The 16,221-nt window shown below is 34.2% G+C and overlaps 1 pseudogene; it reads right to left on the bottom strand.

Annotated features, from left to right (window-relative positions):
- Positions 1-5,230: 5,230 nt before the first annotated feature.
- On the bottom strand, positions 5,231-12,908 carry LOC149236827 (uncharacterized; annotated as a pseudogene).
- Between the last annotated feature and the right edge of the window lie 3,313 nt (positions 12,909-16,221).

The raw sequence follows: 16,221 nt of genomic DNA, 5'->3' as shown, positions 1-16,221 counted from the left end.
CATTCCAGGTACACAATACATTTTCACAATATTTTATATTCAAATCCTTACACATGTCTTCCTCTCCTTTTCAAAATTAACTAAACCATATTAAAGAATAAAAAAATCATAACATAAAGGATACATACTTGCACACCCTCACTAATGCAACTTTATTTTTATTGTACCACTATACCATACACCAAATACTATTTTTTTTCGTTACTATTTTTTTTCCATTCCATCTTTTTCCGTTACTATTCTTTTTTTCCATTCCATTTGATGTTAAGGTATACTTAAGTCAAGACCAACCTACTATAAAATGGAAAAATGATTTGTCTATTAACAAAATAAAATGATGTGATTGAAATTATGTAAAACTCAATTAAAACTAATATCAAACGCATTTTCAAATTAATTAAAAAACATTCCTAACTAAATATCCAACTTACTTTTCAACCCTATAAAATTGATAGATCCATGTGAGCCATTCTTTTGTATTGATATGTATGTCAACGGAACCAACCATGGGAATTGTGGCCAGTTACACATGGAAAAACGGATTATTTATCATTCCAGGTAGGTTACTCTTCCATCAGTTTAAGTCATTTGTACTTATTGATTGATAATATAGGACAATATATTCCAATAATACTCTTCTCAAAGAAATTGAGAATAAATAAATGACGTAGATTTTATTAAGGTTTTTAAAGATAATAAAGTTTTCAGTGAAATAGTTTTGGAATTTTTTTATAAGTTTTTAGTTTAATTTTTTTTTTAAATTTAGTAAAAATTTACTGAAATCACAAATTTGATAAATAATTCTGCATAATAAAAATACTTATTACTAACAATAATATTAAATACTACTTAACAACGAGTATATTAACCCCTAACTTCTCAAATAATTCTGATAGACACTATAATTGAAATCTAAAATAATGTATTCTAAAGAATTTAATGATAAATTATTTTTAATAAAATTACAATTTTTTATTCGTTAAAATAAGTTACGCGAAACTCCTATTACGAACAGTAGCATTAAATGCTACGTAACAACGTGTATATTAACCCCTAACTTCTCAAATAACTCTGATAGGCAGTGTAATTGGAATCTAAAATGATATATTCTAAATATTTAAGTTTTCTTTCTCAACTCTTCAGAATTTAATGATAAATTATTTTTAATAAAATTACAATTTTTGATTCGTTAAAATAGGTTACGCCAAACTCATTTCATCATAAGAAAGCGATCGACGAACTTAACTTCCAGAAGTTAGAATAATATTCGTTGTATTTATAATAATAAAAGCTAAAATGGAAGTATAAAACCTCATAAAACAAAATTAAAATGTCAACAGTTAACAAGGAAGAATAATCTTTTTATTTAGAATGCAAAATGTTTTGTACCAATACGTCAAGTTTTATCTTTAGTAGATTTATACTAGCAAGTGTATTAAGAGGTACAAAGGAATGCGGAAGAGTGGAAACGCGGAGGTTAATAATGAAGTAAAAGATGCCGAGTTAATGATTAAAATAGAAATTAAATTGGAATTGGAGTATTTTATATCTGGTTTAGTATAATTTATTTTATTATTATTTTTTTAATTTGTTAATGTGTATTTTTTTATTGTGTTTAATAGTTTTTTGAACATAGGTAATCTTTATTTTAAAGGGGTTGTCCCAAAGTTTAGAGTTATTTTATTTATATCAATCATTGTTGATGGCATGTGAAGTCATTGTTATTTTAGGATAATTGACCATGAGAAAAAGTGTTGCTATTATCGGAATGACAATAGCAATTATGTTCTTCTAGATATCTATTCTTTGCAAGATCAAGAGGATGGAAATAGCAATTATGTTTTCTTATTGATTTATTCTTTGCAAGATCAAGAATTTTAGGGTTAATTTCCGATTGATATTTATATACATAAGTCCATATGTTATCTTCATTTAGTAGCAAAAATGAGAATTTTATGTTAGGCAAATACTATTGAAAATACTCTTACAAAGAGTTTAGTCTTGGTTAGAAATGTTATGGTTGGGTGCCCTATTCTCGGTGGTGAGAGCTTTCACTGTATACAGCTATTATGACTACATGTTTGGTAGAGAAAATAAGTTTTTTTATAGAAAAACAATGGGAACTGCACAATTAGCACATACAATTATATATTGTTTAGGTTTGCATGTAGAGGACGTCTCATTTATATAAGGGTCTATTGGCATGGGATTTTGACCAACTTCAATTCACACATATATGTTGGAATAAAACCGTAAAAGTATAGTTTCCACATTCCATTGGTGAACCCTGTGAAAAAATGAGATATGAAACTATAAAGAGATAATGGATGTGCACAAAATATAATATAGAATATAGAATTGCATCACAAGATTACATTATCAATCAAATATATAAAACCATGAGTAATAGTTTTTCATTAGATATTATCAAAATTTATTACAAAGATAAAATAATACATGGGAATGTCAGAAACAAATTAAAAATAGGGTAGAAGAATCTCATAGCGCATCCCTTAGATCTCATAGTCAACTCAATAGTATAACCACAACAATGATTGCCACCGAGCTCTCCTCCCTCCCCCAGTGTATCTAGTCCAATTGCATGTGCTAATGTGGTGGAGAATCCCGAAAGAGAATCACCATGTCAAAAGTTATTGAATCTAAGAACAATACACCAAGATCTTAAGTATTAATATTTTCACCAACACACGAGAACATTGGCCATTGGATAATGTACTGACCCGAGTGTGGGATGTGCACAAGACAAGTGAACTACAACATGTCCTAAAAGGAGAGTGCCCTATTTCTTATCTCACATTCAAAGAATGGGAAATTCTTCTACAATTCTTGCCTTTTCCAACTTCAAAAAGTGGTAAAACATACCTTTCGGTTGCTATGCAGTAAGTACTAGGCACAAATTCAGCATACATTTCTATAACAATATTCACGCCTACAAAACATATCTTCCCTCAAATTAACATGGTCATATTTTTTGCATTTGTTTTTTACTTAGACCACGTGGAAGGATTTGTCAGCCAAAGAAAGGGTAAAAATTGAGAAACAATTACACATTTACATGAATTTTTAAACCCATTAGGATTGTATCTAATTACTCTTGCATTGAGAGGCCCAGATAGCCATTCAAAGAGTTGGTACTGAAATCAACAAGTTCCTTCAACAAATTAATAACATATTGTTTTACATCGTCTAGTATGGATTGCTCATTTTTCTTAGCATTCAAACTAATTGTACAGAGAAATTTAGCAACATCTTCCACCCTTAAAATATTTACTTTAGACACCTTTGCAAATGAAACACTGCATGTGTCCTTCATATTACAAGGGTGGAAAGCCTGACCATATTCAAATGGAGAATCAAAATCAACGATAAGAATTCAATGTGACAAAGTACTGCACTATAATCAATGCCTAACTGAAAATAAATAACTCAAACAAATAATATTACAATGTGATAAAGTACTGAAAAACAATATCTGGAATACAAATCAACAAGTTGAAGCATAAATTCAGAGAAAATTAGACCACAAAACTCAACGTACATTTCCCTGCTCGATACTAAAGAGAAAGCGGAATCATTTTGCAACAAAAAAATCCTTCTTTTCGACACTTGGACAACCAAATAGTGCAACTATTCTCATATCACTTCTAGACAACAGCCTGCCAAAGAAAGATATGCTAACCTCTATAGAATAGCGATGGATTAAACCCACAACATAGTTATGAGAAACAATGCAAAGAAACATATATTAAACTAGAGAATTTAAATATGCAAAACTTTTGAGGTTATTACAAAAATGTGAAAATGCGTTTTCCTTAGTTTCTCTCATAATTAAGGTTTAAATAGAACCTAACATTTCTAGAGATGCCTTAATGTAAGATATGACAGGGAAAACACTACAACTCAACATTTTCAAGAAATAACCTTTAATTAGCTATTGAGATCATAGTAATGCTTCTCAAGCCAAAATATCACTTGGGATCATATAAGTTGCAACAACTTTGCTAGACTTCTATATTTATTACTCTCTAACATGCCCTCCATATAATATCTCTGCTTCTGAAAAGTAAACATGACAAAGGATGTTAAATATTGTATACCTAATATCCTTCTCATGTTTACATGGATGCACAGTAGCAACAAAGGGTAGAAGAGGGGAGACGACATTGTGGGAGAGACTGGATAATCAAGGGATACCTAAGCCATGTTGAAATGTCTTTATTTTTGTTGCAAAACTTAAACAAAAGCTAATCAAGGATTGGCAGGCCGATGGGGGACAACAGGCCCTTCTGAAACTGCAAGGGAACCTGATGTCCTTGGCAAGCAGGATAGATGGTTACTCTCAAAGTGCCAATAGGTTAAGTAGGTACTAATATTGCTTAACCTATTCTAGTTTTCCAGCTTAAAATTTTTACTTGCGCCCAAGTTGTCCATGGCACTGAAGACCTGTAAAACGAATCCCAAAGGTATATTTCATTACAAACTACAGAGTTATATTGCTTCAGAAGGTTGGCATCATAGTCTCATTTTTCCAAGCTTATCTTAGACAAATTACAACCAAACAATAATAGGTAAAACATAGGCTTGTTGTTCATGAATAAATCTTTGTGTGTAACGAAAGAGTTTCAATGGATAAACAATTAATTGATCCTCACAATAGTTTCGTATAATTTATGCTTTTAACCTATGAAATGAATATCATACAACAAATCTCCCAATAGATTTGCAAAGAATTTCCTTGATTATAAGAAAACGAGTTGCTAAAAACAAAAATGAAATGATTTAGATATAGAATTAATTTATTGTTCAAAATCTCTACAAATCCATAAGTAAATACAAGAAGCCATTCTCACTGTCTTGAATGATTGTGCAAGAACTCATTCCCTGCAGGTCACCTTTAAAACTTGTTCAGGAAGGCCATTGATGGCCGCAATGACATATAGACCTACAAATGTAGGATTTATAAAATATTTTCATTGCAAATATTACCATATCATTGGAAACAGATAGCCAAAGCAAATATGACATTAATCGCAAAAGCAGAGCAGCTTTCCAGCAAAACTCTCCCTAAAAAATTTGCAAACAATCTATCCACATTTTAGAGAGTACGAAGACTTAGCTCAAATCCATTGAATTAATGAGTAAACAATTTGCACAATGAAAAACATGGAAAAAGTGGCAGACCTTGGATATTTTTCCATGCCTAGCCAGATCATCCTGAATCATTGTCTGGAATTTCCATTGCCTTCAGATCCCTTGGTTTTTGTAGTAGAAATGTAACCAAAAATATGGAATGAATTGAGTCTCTTCATAGTTTGAAAATGTTGAACATAATCAACGAGAACACTTACCAAATAAGAAAGACCTACACTACAAGTGACCGAAATCTACAAATGAAATACATATGGTTCATAAATAATTATAAAAAAGGGCCATAATAGAGAAACAAGAAGAAAACAAACCTTCTTAGTACATTTCTTCTCTCTAACTTCGTAGCGTCCCCTTGCTAAATCTGAGACTTCTAGGAAAGCAATTCTATGGTAACATAAACAAAAAACATGTCAGATACAAACCCTCCTTCCTTCCATGCTTGTGTACATAAAGAAAAAAGAATGACAATAAATTAACATGTGTCCACTGCCTTTCCTACCTGTAGAACATTCTCAACATATTTGGGCCACTTTTTGGGTCGCTGGGAAATCTTTGCGCCTTTCATGATAAGAAAATCATCCTCCTTTTGTTTCAAGGTCAATTACAAAAAAATTACTGGTCATTCAAATGTTTCCATATCTATCTTCTCTGGAGGCAAATAGGTCTCTATATCAGATGTTGTGAAATTTCAGGCTACATTAAATACTCTATTGGTCCCAATGGAATTTGGACTGAAGAAACCAACTACTTCGGCATGTTTCTCTACAGGAGATGATGAATGCCTATCAAACTTTTGCTGAAGACTCTTGTTTAGAAGGTGGGAACCATTTATATCTTAGGAATTCCTGGTAGAATCAAATTTTAGTCTATCAAATATAGAAATCAATTCGGCATGTCTAATGACAGAGGTAAATCTAAGAAAAGAGCAAACCAAAAACTTGAAACCAAGAAACTCTCTCAACATATATATGAATACTCAATGACTGCATGGTACTAACCCATGTAGTTACAAGAGGTTACTAAAAAAGAAAGAAAATGAAACTGAATACAACCACACAAGTAAAAACTCAAGATTTACGAGGTAAAACCCTGACAGGGTGTCAAGGAAACATCCAAGAGGTTACTAAACAAGAAAGAAAATGAAACTGAATACAACCACACAAGTAAAAACTCAAGATTTATGGGGTAAAACCCTGACAGGGTGTCAAGGAAACATCCACGGGGCAAGGCATTGGAATTTCTATTCAATCAATAAATGATTCTCCATTCCAATAGTTTGGGCATTCATCAGTTTTATATGAGCTTCCTCAGTTACATAACTATTGTTTTGGTATAAAACTAACTTGTCAATAACTAACACAATTTTACCCAAATTTACATTAATTAGTTGTCAATTTCCAACAAACTCCACCTTGACAACAATTTTTCTAATCCCTTGCCCATGCCCATTCATCATCTCTTCTGCAAGCCAAAAGAATCTAAACACCATCGCAGCTTCTCTACTGTAACTGGCTTTGTGAATATGTCTGCACAATTCTCCCGTGTATGGACCTTCTTGAGAGCTACTTTTCTGCCATCGATCACACGTATCAGAAAATTATACCTTACGTAAATGTGCTTGGTCTTGCTGTGAGAAGGTGGATTTGTAGCCAAGTGAATAGCACTTTGACTGTCACAAAGTACATTCACTTTCTCCTATGTCCTTCCAATCTCATCAAGTAGACCCTTTAACCAGATTTCTTCTTTACTAGCATCTGAAGCAGCTATATATTCTGCTTCGGTAGTGGACAATGCAACTGTTTCTTGAAGCTCTTACATCCAACTAATGTTCCACCTCCAAGAGTAAAGACATAACCTGTAGTAGATCTCCTTTTGTCCAAATCACCTGCATAATCAACATCTGCATATCCGCAGAATGATCCATCACTACCATTAAAGATGATGCAATGGTCACTTGTGCCTCTTAGATATCGAAGCACCCATTTCATAGCTCGTCAATGTTCTTCACCCGGATTTGCCATGAACCTACTGACAACTCCGACTGCATGTGAAATGTCAGGTCTTGTAGATACCATCGCATACATTAAGTTGCCTACAACATTTGCATATGGTACATGAGATGTATACTTCTTTTCTTCATCATTTCTAAGACTCAAAACCAAAGAAAGCTTAAAATGGGAAGCTAATGGAACATTAAGAGGTTCACATTGTTGATACAGAACTTTTCAAGTACCCTCTCCACATACTTCTGCTGTGATAACCAAAGCTTACCATTTTTCCTATCTCTGTGTATCTCCATGCCCAAGATATGTCTTGCTGCTCCAATATCCTTCATATCAAACGTCCTAGAGAGTTGAGCCTTTAACCTGTTGATCTCTTCCATGCTTTTGCTTGCAATAAGCATATCGTCAACATATAAAACTAAGATAATGAATATGCCACTGAAACTCTTGAAGTATACACAATGATCATACTCACTTCTAATAAAGTTCTGGCTCACCATGAAGGAGTCAAACTTCTTGCACCATTGCCTGGGATATTGCCTCAGACCATACAATGATTTCCTGAGCTTGCAAACTAATCTTCTGTTGCGACCTTATACAAAACCTTCTGGTTGTTCCATATATAACTCTTCATCCAAATCACCATGTAGAAATGTTGTTTCAACATCTAACTATTCTAACTCAAGGTTAAGTAATGCAGTTAGTGCCAACACAGTACGAATAGAAACAAGTTTTACAACTGGTGAAAAAATCTCATGAAAGTCAATACCTTAAACCTGAGAATACTCTTTTGCTACCAGTCTAACCTTATACTTTTCGATACTTCCATCAACTTTCCTTTTCAGTTTGAACACCCATTTGCATCCAACAACACTTCTCCCTTCAGGAAGTTCTACAAGATCCCAGGTATTGTTCTTGGATAAGGAATCCATTTCTTCTTCCATAGTTGTTTTCCATTTTTCCTATCCATATCATCTACTGCTTCCTGATAACAAGAATGTTCCCCATATTCAGTAATCAAAGAAAAATATGAAGCAGAATCTTCATACCTTTTGGGAGTTTTTCTTTCCCCTGTAGACCTTCCTAGAGTGACTGGTTGCTGAACTGGTTTAGAAACTTCAATAGCTTTTGGTTGCTGAACTGGTTCAGAAACTTCAACAACTTCCTTTGTATCTTCAACACCTTTTTCTCCAGAAGTCTCTTCTTCCTTTTGAATGTCACTGAATGGTCTAGCCTCCAACTAAATTTGTTGATTTGGTGATACCTGTTCCTGTTCAATTCTTTCAACATTTGATTTTAAAAGAGAAGATTCATCAAATGCTACATCTCTACTAATGAATATCTTCTGTGACGTAGGATCCCACAACCTGTACCCTTTCACCACATAGTCATACCCAACAAAGACATAACATTTTGATTTTGGATCTAATTTTGAACATTGATTTTTAGGAATAAGAGCATAAGCATAACAACCAAACATCCTTAAATGTGAATAATCACAAGACTGGCATGACCAAACTTCTTCATTAATTTTACATTTAATTGCTACTGAAGGTGATCTCTTAACTAAGTAACAAGCAGCGGAGACTGCTTCTGCCCACAACTCCTTTTGCAGGTTAGCATTACTAATCATGCTTTTGGATCTTTCCATAAGAGTCTAATTCATACGTTCAACCACATCATTTTGCTGAGGAATATAAACAACAGTTTTGTGTCTAACAATTCCTTCATCCTTACAGTATTGTTCAAATTCTATTGAATTAAATTCACCACCATTGTCAGTTTTTAAACATTTAATTGATTTGTTGTTCTTTTTTCTATCATTTCTTTAAAATGTTTAAAGACATTGAATACATCAGCTTTCTTTTTCACCATATAGACCCAAACTTTATGGCAAAAATCATCAATAATATAGAGCACCTCCATATGATACAACAGGAGATGGTCCTCACAGATCAGAATGAATATAGTCTAAAATTTCTATACTATTATGACTTCCCATTTTAAATCTCTATTTCCACTGTTTTCTACACACATAATGTTACAGAGATCCAACTTCAAGGATTTCAAATCAAGAAGTGATTTAGGTTTCATCAGTACCTGAAGACCTTTCTCCCTTATATGACCCAATCGCTAATGCCATGTGTGAGTAACTTCTTCTTATTTTTCTAACACAATCGTTGCTTCACTGAACTGAGTACTTCCTTTGAGTCTGTAAAGATTTCCGACCTTTTTTGCTTTCATAACAACTAGGGTGCTTTTAGTGACTTTCAACACTCCATTCTGACCTATAAACTTTAACCATCTGAATCCAACACTCCCAAATAAATAAAATTTTTCTTCAATTTAGGTACATGTCTAACACTAGTTAATGTTATAACTGTGTTATCATACATTTTAATCCTGATATTTCCCATCCCAACAGTCTGACATGTTACATTATTACCCATAAACATAGAACTACCATTTACATCTTCATATGAAGTAAACCAATTTCTGTGTGGACACATGTGATGAGAAGCACCAAAGTCTAACAGCCAACTTTCAAAACCCTGAGATACATTACATACAAGTAAATTTTCATCTATCATACATAATTCTTCTGCAGATAAAACTTCATCTATCATACCTGAATCAACCTGATTTGCTTCCTTCTTCAGGTTATCAGACTCTTTTCATTTCCAACAGTCTTTCTTAAGGTGTCCAATTTTGTTGCAGTGCCAACATTTTTCCTTACACTTCTTACCCTTTGATTTAGATCTGGAAGACCCCCTTGTTTTTTCTCCTCTCTCCTTTGATCGTCCTCTGCCTATCATGGCTTCTGGTGCAACAGTCTCAATACTGGACTTCCTTCGTACTTCTTCAGGTAAGAGAGCTCCCACCACTGATTCAAATTTCAAAGAACCAGCGGTGCTCAAACTGATTGAATTTACAAAGTGGTCCCATAACTCGGGCAGAGAACACAACAAGGTTATCGCTTTGTCTTCTTCTTGAATTTTAACTTCCATATCTGATAATTGACATATAAGTGTATTAAAAACATTTAAATGCTCTGCAACTTTTTAACCCTCCTTCATTCGAAGACTTTACAATTGTCTTTTCAAATAAATTCTATTGGTTAACGACTTTGTCATATATAGTTTTTCCAGTTTTTCCCATAAGCTTGAAGTTGTACTCTCTTCAACAATGTTAAAGAGAACTTTATCCACCAGGCATAACCTGATGGTACTGACGGCTCGGGTATCCAAGTTCTCCCAGTTCGAATCTTTCATGCTATCAGGTTTCTTATTTGCCCCGTCCAAAGCTTTGTGAAACCCTTGTTACACTAGCAAATCCCTAACTTTCAATTTCCAAAGAGCAAAGTTGTTCTTTCCGGTGAATTTCTCCACCTTGAACTTTGCATTCGTCATCTTGGCCATTTCTTTCCTCCCAGGGTTTCTGTCTTTCAACTAGGGTTTCTTTAAAAAAATATATGTTTTGATTTTCTTCTTCCAACAAAGGATTTTCCATGTTTTTTTAAATTTTTCCTACTTCAATTTTCTCGAAAAATTGACTTAGAAAACCTACAAATTCCATTTTGTTTAATTTCAGTTTCTTGGGAAAAAAAAAATATTTGTTCTTCAATTCAAAGAAACCTTTTAACAAACCCTGAATTTATTCACTAATTTTGCTGGAAAAAAATACCCGACCTTCCAAGATGATCTCTCTTCGACAAGTAGTTTTCACGCAGTGCAGCCTTTGATCCCAGCATTGGTAACACGCAAGTGGCCAACAACAGGTATAAACACCACATAGCCTCTGATCCTAGCAATGGTAACACGCAGGTGGACAGTAACAGGTATAAACCCCACGCAACCTCTAATCCAAACAATGGTAACACGCAGGTGGCCAACAACAAGTATAACCCTTACGCAGCCCAAAAATGGTAACACACAAGTACGAAAAAACCACGCAACCTAGTCCATGCTTCTCCTCGTTGGCATGCAGGTTCTGGACAATGGTTCCCTCGGGTCTCCTCGACACATGTAGAAACTAGACAAGTTCTGGAACGAGCCTCGACCAGCACGCAAAGGCATGAATGAGCCACCTTGCTCCAATTCTGGACAAGCAAACGGCCTCCACGATTTTGCTACGCAGAGACGCTCAGGTACACGCGCTCCATGCAAGCTACGTAGCAGCATGTAATGGCCTCAGGCAACAAACGGCCTCCTCACCAGTCCACGCAGAAAACGGGCCTCCCCACCAGTCCACGCAGAGAACGGCTCTGGCTTCACGCACACACAGAGATCAGACCACACACATGCGGAGATCATAGAGCAATGGTTTGACTCAACTGCTCCGACTTCTCCAAGACCTCCAACTCAACTCAACTACTCCAACTTCTCCAAGACCTCCAACTCAACTCAACTACTCTGATACCATTTGTAGTTACAAGAGGTTACTAAACAAGAAAGAAAATGAAACTGAATACAACCACACAAGTAAAACTCAAGATTTATGTGGTAAAACCCTGACAGGGTGTCAAGGAAACATCCACGGGGCAAGGGATTGGAATTTCTATTCAATTAATAAATGATTCTCCATTACATTAGTTCGAGCATTCATCAGTTTTATATGAGCCTCCTCAGTTACATAACCACTGTTTTGGTATAAAACTAACTTGTTAATAACTAGTACAATTTTACCCAAATTTACATTAATTAGTTGTCAATTTCCAACAACCCAGTCTCTAAATTGAAACTAAAGAAGCTTAGTTGTCGGTTTATGGAAGTGAAAATCAACTAACCTTTTGATGAATCCATGGCTATGTTCCCAGAGTGGAGTGCAAGGCCTTAAATTTGTGCTCCTTGAATGAACCATTACATGGGATTGCACAAGAAATTTTTATTTTTCATATTTCAAAGCATGGCGTTCTGCTTGTATGTATTTCTTACCCTGAATGCTAGAGTCCCTCATCAAAATTTTAGATTCAGTTATGTGGCCTTGAGGCCTCTTTTTCTTGCACCATTGGAACAAAACATTGTCTCGTTCCTTGTGATCATTGGAGGTTTGATTCTAGCATTTTAATATCTCTAGGAGTTCCATTATCGATTGTCAAATTCTCGCAACCCCTCGATGAAATATGTTTCAGTCGAGTTAAATTTCCATATGAATTGGGAAGAGTGAGAAAAGAGGAAGTAACTTCCAAATCCATGAGTTGTACGCTATTTATCTCTCCAAATGAAATAGGCAGTGACACCAATTTTGAGAATCCATTAAAAATTAAGTATTTCAAAGAGTGCAGATGAGGAAATTTATCAGGGAACCTTTCAATGATGACTATTGTGGAGTGATTCCATATGGAAGTATTTTAGAGGTACTCCAACTACATTATAGACCTTGGAGTCTCTGAGAGGGTAGTCGTTATATCTAACTCTTTCAGATCGAGAGGCAAAACCTATAATGTTCATGCTTCAACATAAGATTGTAGCCTACAAAATGAGAAATTCAATGAATGTGATGGATGTGGCCACAGTCTATTCAAAGTGCTTCCCTGCTTTTCCATAACTCTTAACTTCCTCATCGAAATTGAGTCAAGCATCTAAGAGTGCAAAAAGCCATACCAATGGAGCCATATCAAATGTAGTTTTTGCTCCCTCAATGTCTTCTAAATGATCTTCTTCAGTTGCAACAAGTTGTAACTTCCTAAAATGGAAATTACTCAATAAAGGATTGATTTTTTACCTTCTGATCCATTATATTTGTGAAATCGGGGTATTTAGAAGGTCAAGATGTTTATCTGTCAAGAAATCAGGGGAAGAACTAACCAAACTAATCTATGATAGTTGTGATTTCGGGGTATTTGAAAGGTCAATATGTATATCCGTGAAGAAATTAAGGGAGGAACTAACCATACTAATTATGCTAACCTCATATATTACCTGTTCATTTGATCAAGAAAAAAGATTCTATAGTGAACCAATCTAACTTTTTCATGAAACAAGAAAATTTAAAGCTTAAAATTTAATTAAACCTAAGAAAAAGGTTTGGATTGTCGAAGTACTTACATGTGAGGATCGCTGTAACAAATCATCAGTGATATTGGTTGTCGAACCCCAAATACTAAGGGGTATTACTTCCTTGGCAATTTTTCTTCCAAGATCCCTAATATGATCATGCATATTTATTTTATTTTCAGTGTCCACATCTAACAGACACTTGTCCTGCAGATTTTGAAGCCCAACATTACCCCATATCCTGATAGCTTTATCTTTGTCTTGTCCTATGAAGAAACAAGCAATATCTAAGAATATTGACTTATCATTTTCCTCAAGTGAGTCATAACTTATTCTAAAACAACCCTCTATCTCCTTAGGAAAATTTCTTTGAATTCGAACCAATCGATCTTCCCAGTAATCATATTTTTGTCCATAAAATAGTGCACCCACCACTTTCAATGATAGCGGCAATCCACCACACACTCTAACAAACCGATCTACCAAATCTGCAAATTCTGGTAGTGCATGTGGTTGATTAAAAGCATAGGAATAGAAGACTTGTTTGGATTGTGGGATACTTAGTCCCTTCAAATAATAAAGGGATCCCTCTAACAGTTCTTCGCTTTCCAAGACATTCTTGTCACGCGATGTAAGCAAAATCAAACTTTTAGAGCTAAGGAAACACTTAACTGTAAAAAGTGATTCTCGTTGATTTATATCATTTACATCATCTAAGACTATATGAGTGTGACATGATAAGGGATGCGTTAGAATACCTTCCTCTGGATACTCAGTTTCTATATTTCCAAGTTTCAAGCCTTCAATGAGATTACTTATTAGAACATTTAGAGACATTTCCCTAACATTGATTATAAAGGCATATTCATTGTACTTTGAGTTGCTAAAGTTGAAGAATGCTTTGGCCAATTTCATTTTTCTGATCTCGCCTACACCCAAGATCCCCACAACTTTTGGTTTCACCTGCTCCTCCTGTGCCTACAACACTGCCTTTTCAAATTCTTCTAGTTTTAGGTCCAACTGAGTTGGATATTGAACCACATACAAAGGTCATTCTTGGGTTGATTTCACAAGGGGCTTCTTTCCATTGTTGCTTGGATAATGATGTAGAATCTCTGAATTAACGCCTTGATATCTACATTAAAAAAAGGTGATGAAATTTCAGAACAACCCAACCACTTATATTTAACCCAAGTAGACATCGCACCATGCAAAATACCATCAAGAAATCCATAACACAACTTCAAATACTATCAATGACCCTGAAATCCATGTCAGTAACATTAAGACCATTATTTTTGCAAAAGGTTAAAATCCAAACCCATTAAATCCCTTACAAGCATTATGGCAGAAACAAAAATCTTATTAATAAACCAAAAATCCCTTTCAACATTAATTTACAGGAACACTCTTATGGAGATTCCCTTATTATGGAGAATAAGCTAGGTCATTTCACCATTATCCCCTGAAGCTGAAGCTAAGTACCACTGACGAAAGCCATGAAACTGGAAGATTGATAACACATTGTCACATATAATCATAGCATTTTCCCTTTTAGCTCAAAAATGTTGTCAAAAACACCACTCCCTCTGCCCAAGAGATCGCTCCCATGGGCTCTTGTAGAAACAATGCCCGTTGTAGAGACACCGTTCTAGTAAATCATGGCGGGAAGAGCCAAACCTTCCTCCGTAACTTCTCCATAATGTCCCTTATCATCGCACCACGTCACCTATGCGCAACTTGCAATCCGAAGTCTCCACTTCGAGACCTTGCCTTCAGAGTCGAAATTCTCCATAGCGTGCATAGGTGAAGAAGGATATCATCAACTTGGGTAACTATGACGAAGTACTGGACATGGTAGGCTTGCAACTCCGAGTTGTCACTACTAACCTTGGGTGCTTGAGAAAGATGTAGTTCAATGCATTTTATTTCATAGTTCTAGGTTCGTTTACTTATCGCACTTTCATTTCCCATCTCCATACACTCAGGGATATTTTCTATTTCCTGAACCTATCTTTTTCATATGGTAAATTCTCTTCCAGTTGATAAACTGGTCTGGGTGCTCCGAACTGCAATAAAATTGAGGGAAACGAGTGAGAAGCCACTTACCCTCTCTATTTACATAACCTAAATCTATCTGATCGCGAGGCAGATGTTAATTTTTAAGTGGAGGGAACGACGATAATAGACGCTTTTGATTAGCCAAGGTGAAAAGTGGTTGTTCACCCAAAGCCAACAAAGAAAATGCCTTTCGGCGTAAATATGTAATATAAATTTCCAACTATTTTCCCGGTAAACAAATCAACAAAATTAATTAAATATTTGAAAATTAGATTATTTTAATGATATGATAATGTTTTTGTCACTAGCTTTTATATATATAAAAGTTATAAATATTTTTTAATTATTTAATTTTATATAATTTATTATCATAATAATAGTGATATAATTTTATGTCTATAATGAAGTTGGATAATAATTTAATATAATCTAATATTTAAGTTTTTGTGATTTTTTATTATTAAAATCTATGAAAGTGTATGTTTCCTTCCCCAATTAAATTAATGATAGTCAGTCATCAATTTTAATCACTAAAAGTTATCACCCACAATGATCATTTAGATTTTTCATAAGGATGTTTTCTTTTTATTTTTACATTCAAAATATCTTTAATTAATAGTCTAGATTGATTTTCAAGGAAATATGTTCAACATATGATTCATCAAAATTCTTATTAAAAATTGTAGTGTATCATAGGGTTTGTTAGGTTGCATTGACTTTTATTAATAGTGACTTGTATTTTAGGTTAATAAATTTTTTTACCACTTCTAAGAAAAAAGTGTTATTAGATAACTAAAAATAAACAAACAAATATATATATATATTTTATTTTTATTATTATATATATATATATATAAAATTCCTTAATTCCAAATATTTAATTTATTATATACTAAGATGTTTCAAAATGTCACAAGCTAAATTGAAATAGACAAGGATATATTAACAACTCAAAGAAAATGTGAAAGGTTTAGAACTTACAATAACGGGTT

Source organism: Pinus tabuliformis, chromosome 8 (assembly GCF_031772625.1).
Source record: "Pinus tabuliformis cultivar Carrire ecotype Pingquan chromosome 8, CPIR1, whole genome shotgun sequence".
Taxonomy (NCBI): domain Eukaryota; kingdom Viridiplantae; phylum Streptophyta; class Pinopsida; order Pinales; family Pinaceae; genus Pinus; species Pinus tabuliformis.
The sequence above is the reverse complement of the archived record's forward strand: the minus strand, read 5'-3'. Positions and strand labels throughout refer to the sequence as shown.